This window comes from Aplysia californica, unplaced genomic scaffold (assembly GCF_000002075.1).
Source record: "Aplysia californica isolate F4 #8 unplaced genomic scaffold, AplCal3.0 scaffold00034, whole genome shotgun sequence".
Lineage (NCBI taxonomy): Eukaryota > Metazoa > Mollusca > Gastropoda > Aplysiida > Aplysiidae > Aplysia > Aplysia californica.
The window spans coordinates 803831-810544 of NW_004797304.1; the positions used below are offsets into that span (position 1 = coordinate 803831).

A 6714-nucleotide genomic window follows, 5' to 3' on the forward strand; every position below is an offset into this window, starting at 1 on the left:
TCTCTCTCTCTCTCTCTCTCTCTCTCTCTCTCTCTCGATCTGTCTTTCTCTCCCTCTTCCGCTATCCACCAGAAAAATAAAAACAAACAATCAAATAAAACACGTTTGTATCTGTTTTAATAAAAACAGTGCTCTAGGAATATGTTTGCAGAGTTAAATTCGAAGGTCTTCCCGCTAATATAATCTAAGTGTTGAAAGAAGAATAAAACCGTATATAATTTTGCATCCTTTTGCGAACGATAGCAATTTAGATGTTTATACAAACATTTTCTCATGAATTTGTAGATCTAGTTGTCCTTATTTACAATAAACAGTTGCTTGCTAATCTAGGCAATATCATATACTAGAATGTGATTTGGCTATTTTAGTGGATGGTGTGGTTTACTCGCATAGTGCTATGAATTATTTAATACCCCGCCTGGAAATACAGCGAGTGGTATAAATATTTCAGCCTCTTAAAGGTGGCTAACGTGGGTATTGGCTGTTTTTAAAATTGACAACCACACTCTACTGTAACATAACGTAAGGACTTTGTGTGATCCTATTCTATTTATTAAAATCCTAGCCACGTTGTTATCGTGTATGTACCAAGGTGTATGGTGTAGTGACAATAGGATCTTGACTGTCTCTTTCAGATGACGACGTGAGTTCGATCGCTAGATATGAATATTTGTTATTGAATATATTTTGCGTCTGTCAACTGGAAGGTTGAATCCCTCTCAGCCCTAAAATTTAAATGGGCATTAACTGTCATGGTAGAAGCTACCCGTATCAAATCGGATCTAATTTTTGTCGAGTTGGGCTTAAAATGCTGATAATTCAAATAAGTGAGAAAATGGGGTCGTGCTGCAAGTACGTCAGATTTTGTGGTCATTGGTAAGATTAAATAAATGCCGTTAGTCCTACAAATAAGCACAATTCTATTAAGCTTCATTTTTAAACAAATGAAAATAATGAAATTACTAACACTATATTTTCGTAATTTGATAACAGTGTTCATCTCATACGGATTCAAACGTTGTTGTTTTTTTTTTCCTTTGTTTTTTTGTTGTTTGTTTTGTTTTGTTTTGTTTTTCGTTTTAAGCTAGGCTTTTAAATTGACGGCTTACACTATTCTCTTTCTGTTATAACGAATATGATTATTATATAACATCATGTCCTTTTTGTCGGTCTTAACCATTTCTATGCTGAATTGTTTTGCAGAAAGACAATCCAAGCAGACAATATAAATAATCTGTGGGCCTGTAACCAACAACAGATAATTGCCTAGCGGGAACAGTACTGGATATACGTATTTGATTCACATCGCTTTCAGCGATAAAAAGGTTAACTGTGTCAAGTGCATCATCTCGGCCGTCAGTGTTACTTCGAAACGACCCAAGTTTTGCTGTCAGGTGAGCACCATTTAAGACAAAGAAAAGAACACCTTGGCTACTTACTGTATTCCTGCTCTCCTCACCCCACCCCCCTTTCGATACATTCCACATAATTTCCTTCTCCTCATTCTCCTTCTCTTCCTCTTTAACCTCTTTCTCATCCTTATGTCCTGTCTGTCTGTCTTTTTTGTTTTTGTTGTAAGTGTTTTGCGGCGCTCGCAACTGCATTAGGGCTTTTGAGCGCAAAGGACAACTGAAACATTTTCAGTTGGTAGGATATTTTGAATTTTGCCCTGGTCACGGATGAAGCCTACTCTTGCCTATTTTGGACCATCAATGGATCTTTAATGTGCGCAACTTGCACACGGGTCTTCCGAGATTTTTTGCCCTTATCCGAGAAGGCTAGGTGTATCTTACCTAACATAAGATCATGTGTGTGGCTGAGAGATTGCAGTAAAAAGGAGCCTCGGATAGCACTAGAAAGGCTGAAGAAGTAGTCAGGAGCCCAGAGTAGCGGGCAAAGGAAGTTGGAGGAGGGGGCAAAGGAGGGGTGGGGGCTGAAAGTGGAGACGATAGCAGACGACAGAACATTGTTAAAGAGCAGGAAAGGTTGTGAAAGGAAAACATTTTAGAAAGAAAAAACATTCCTTCGCTCTCCTGGTTCGACCTATTGACATATTGAAAGAGAGGCGAACATCTTATCCTCTGGACCACGAGAGCTCCCGTCTGTCTGCCAGTTACAAACTAACAATATAATGATACAAAGACAGACAGACAGACAAACAAACGGACAGACAGTATGGTATGGCCCTTGGGTCTTGATACAGATTTACGAAGGCGATTGACATTGACGTAGTGTATATTAGACTATGTAGATTACCGAAATATTACTTCCTTCGGCTTCTCCAGTGACTGCTGACGTCATTGTAACCGAGGATACAGCGACCAGTATTATTATATTTTTTGCAACAGTTCAACTTAGTATAATAGCTTACAATATCAAATACATAATGTCAGATACTCGTGATTATTTTCTTCTCTAAAATTGTCTCCGTTCACCTCCTTTCCTGCTCTCTAGCAATGTTCTGTTGTCCACTTTCATTTCCATTTTCTGCTCCCACCCTCTCACCTCCTTTGCCCCCTCCTCTCTGCTCCTGACTCTTTCTGCAGCCTTTCTACTACTACTCCTTGGCTCCTCCTTACTGCTGTCTTTCTGCCACACCCCTGATCTTCTGGTAGGAAAGATCTACACCTAGCCTTCTCGGACAAGGGCGAAAATTCTGGGAGGGCCCGTGTGCACGTTGCGCACGTTAAAGATCGCTTGGTGGTCTAAATTCAATAAGAGTAGGCTTCGGCGCCACCCGGGCAAAATTCGAAATTTCCTACCAACTGAAAATATTAGGTGTGTCCCGCGCGCTCATATGACCTATGCAGTTGCGAGCGCCGTAAAACACTTTACAAAAACAAAAAAATGATAGAACTATTGAGATTGATGTCTTTATTAAGGGAGGAGGTCATCATATTGAACTGTAAATATCTACTTCCTCGTACATAGTTTTTCTCCATCTGTTTGCCTGCTTACCAAATATAAAGCCCCACTGCAGATCTAACCGGTTTATAAGGTGATGTAGTAGTTAGGCTTTTTGCTGAAGGACGCAGTAGACATGTGTTTGATTTTGTAAGTGATTGGCAATTTTATTGTGTTGTTATGATTTGGTTTGCTATATAAATGCAATGTATTATTATTATTATTATTATTGTCATGTTTGTCAGTTTGTTTTGTTGGTTTGTATTGTTTAATTAGTCTACTACCCCCGTCTGTTTGTTTGGATGCGGTATCCCATTCAACATAAGCTGGCCCTGCCAAACAGGGTCAAAACAGGCTGACTCGTGTATAATGTTAAATTGAGTCGAAGCAGGGACTAAACATTCAGAACTACAATAGAAATAACAGCAGATCAAAATAATATGAAATTTTAACATTTGAATAAATGTGACGCTACCATAGTATCCTTGATAGTTCATGCGCCAAACACAACAGAAGTCGAAAAGGAACCTACATGTGTATGTACTGTCCAGGATTTTTTTTTCCTTACAGAGTAGGAAATGAAGTTTAGATGACACCCCCTTCCTAAATATAAAAATTTATAAAATAAGATTGTAAAATCCAAATACTATTCGACAATGTTTTCATTACTGGACATAGCAGCCTAATATAAAGTTCAAATTATGCTGTTTTCCTACTCTTTGCAGACTTAGTCGTTTTATAAAATCTAGGGGAAATAAGTTAATAAAGCAAAAAGAAATTAAGCGACTCGGTTGTTTACGTACAAACAACTCGAGCATGGTGTAGAGCTCATTATCACGGAGATGTTGATGAAATTGCCACAGCCTCTAACGTCTCGTGTTACACACACCAAAAATAACCCCGTCTGTTCACAACAGCTGCTTTGGACGTCCGTACGTCGTAAACTTCTTTTGCAGAGACCTGTCCAGACTATCCCTACCATTCTCATCTCCCTCATTTTCTTTATCTGTGTCTCTGTCTCTCTCTGTCCCTGTCTGTCTGTATGTCTGTCAGTCTCTCTCTCACTCTCCCTCTCTCTGTCTCTCTGCTTTCTCTCTCTCTCTCTCTCTCTCTCTCTCTCTCTCTCTCTGTCTCTATCCGCCCATATATGTTTGTGCGTGTGGTTCTGTGTGTGTGTGTGTGTGTGTGTGTGTGTGTGTGTGTGTGTGCATGCGTGTGTTTGTGTGTGCGAGTGTTTGTTTGTGTGTGTGTGTGTGTGTGTGTGTGTGTGTGTGTGTGTGTGTATGTTTATGTGTCCCAGACACTCTGACACGCTGTTTATCTCTCTTATTCCTATTCCTTTTTAACTTCTGCCCTCCTCACTTCCCACCATAACGTATCAACCTGTACCAACCTGTGAGAACAAAACTAGAGACCTCTGTTAGGCAAATGTACTAAATTTTTTCAAATTGTATTTACCTACCTTCAATTGATCTGCTCATTCCATGTCTGATGTATTCCCAAAGAACAAAGCCAAACTAAAATCGTAGAAGCCATTTTTTTTTTTTAAGGAAAAGAAAGTTGTCTCCATATGAACAAGAGAAAACAGTGAAAGCGACAAAGAATGCTTTGAATAATGTACAATACTTATTGGGACATCTTTAAAGATGCCGGTCACACGCGAAGGTAGTCCTGGCTGTCACGATATCGGTAGGTACTTTTATTGCCGAACTTCTAGAGCCTTCAGTCACTGCTACTGCCATCAGGCAAATAGCTGCATCCAAGAAAGAAGAAGCCCCCCGACCTCTCTCTCTCTCTCTCTCTCTCTCTCTCTCTCTCTCTCTCTCTCTCTGTGTCTCTCTGTCTCTCTCTCTCTCTCTCTCTCTCTCTCTCTCTCTGTCTCTCTGTCTCTCTCTTTCGCTCAGTTTTTCTCCTACCCCGCCTCTTTTCTCTCTTTCTCCCTTCCTCCGCCCTCCCTCTTTCTCTTTCTCCCCACCCCTCTCTCTCTCTCTCTGTCTCTCCCTCTCTCTCTATCTCGGTCAATCTATCTATTTATCTATCTATCTCTTTTTACTGCGTGAGTCTACCAAAACTATTGAATAATCCATTTATGTTGCAGCTGAGAAATCCTCCGCGTGTGGTTTCACAAGTTTAGGCAAATGATTCAGGACTTGTTTCTGTGTAAAGATGTAGCCTACATGGATATTTCTTGATGTCGCATTGAGCTTAGAAGTCGATCACCGAGTATCTCCAATAAGAAGTTAGTGTCCAGAAGTTTCTTTCGCTATCCTAGCATGGTGTAAATAGGCTAGATCAATATTCTTTATCACTTTCATCTACATCGTTCTGTATTTTAATTTTAAAATCTACGAGAACAAACTGGTCAGATATTTAATTTTGTAAAGAGAATCAAATTCTCAAACTGTCTTTGCAGAATCTACTCCAGTGTCGCTCATGTCGGTATCTTTTTGTCTTTACCCTTACCACCTAACAAAAGAAATAAAATAAGTAACATTGAATTCCAGTTTAATCGATCCCTTTAGCGAAGTTGTGTTTACAAATGCGTACAAACTCATATACGTACATACATACACATATATGTGTAAACATTGCATTGTACAGACCTTCCTGACAATACAGCGAATTAACTTGCCATTACTGGGCACCGCTGAGGAGAGCGATATTTTTTTAGCAACTGTTATTATGTCTTAATCAAGGAGACACAAAAATGGCCATCTACACGAACGAAGTGTCTTAGACATATTATTATTATTATTATTATTATAATTATTATTGTTATTATTATTAATATTATTATTATTACTATTATGCTGACATGATGTAGAGCCTGAGCTCTGTAACCCTCTGCCCCCTTTCCCAACAACAACAACAACAACAAAACAACAACAAATAACAAAACCAAAAGCAAAACAGACAAAAAAAACGGCAGCAGTTGTAACAGACTCTTACTGTAAATATTACAATGGGGGGCTCTCGTGGCCTAGAGGTTAAGATGTTGGCCTCTCATTCAAAGGTCCCGGGTTCGAATCCGGGTAGCGACCGAAAAATTTTCTTCTCTAAAATTGTCTCCTTTCACCTCCTTTCCTACTCTCTAGCAATATTCTGTTGTCTGATTTCATTTCCACTTTCTGCCCCCACCCCCTCACCTCCTTTGCCCCCTCCTCTGGGCTCCTGACTCTTTCTGCAGCCTTTCTACTGCTACTCCTTGGCTCCTCCTTACTGCTGTCTTTCTGCCACACCCCTGATCTTCTGGTAGGAAAGATCTACACCTAGCCTTCTCGGACAAGGGCGAAAAATCTCGGAGGGCCCGTGTGCAAGTTGCGCACGTTAAAGATCCCTCGGTGGTCTAAAATCGATAAGAGTAGGCTTCGGCCGCCACCCGGGTAAAATTCAAAATTTCCTACCAACTGAAAATATTAGGAATGTCCCGCGCGCTCATATGACCTATGCAGTTGCGAGCGCCGTAAAACACTTTACAAAAACAAAACAAACAAATATTACAATTTTTCTACCCTACTCCCCCACCCCCCTTCAAACTCCATAAGGCTCTCTGTAAGCTGATTTGGTATCATGCTCGACTACGGAGTGGATAGCCATTGTTCAAATCCCAGACTGGGAGTTCTGGAACTCGGGTCGCTTTCTCGCGTTTTCAAGACTCTCAACCCATTTGGCTTTGTCCTATCGGAGACAGAGGTTAACTTCCAAGGTTCTGCGCCCCCCAAATAACCTAATAGTGTTGATACGGGCGTAAAAACCTATACAGTTAATTAATTACACTCAGCCAGCCCCCCCCCTCTCACCCCCATTTTT

The 6714-nt window shown here is 40.3% G+C and overlaps 1 long non-coding RNA gene across 1 annotated transcript in view; it reads left to right on the top strand.

Annotated features, from left to right (window-relative positions):
- LOC118479181 overlaps positions 1–1413 on the top strand; it is a 91081-nt gene extending 89668 nt beyond the window's left edge. Inside the window, exon 3 of the long non-coding RNA XR_004859519.1 lies at positions 1204–1413. This is a non-coding gene — a long non-coding RNA (uncharacterized LOC118479181). The remainder of the gene's footprint in view (positions 1–1203) is intronic.
- Positions 1414–6714: the final 5301 nt, after the last annotated feature.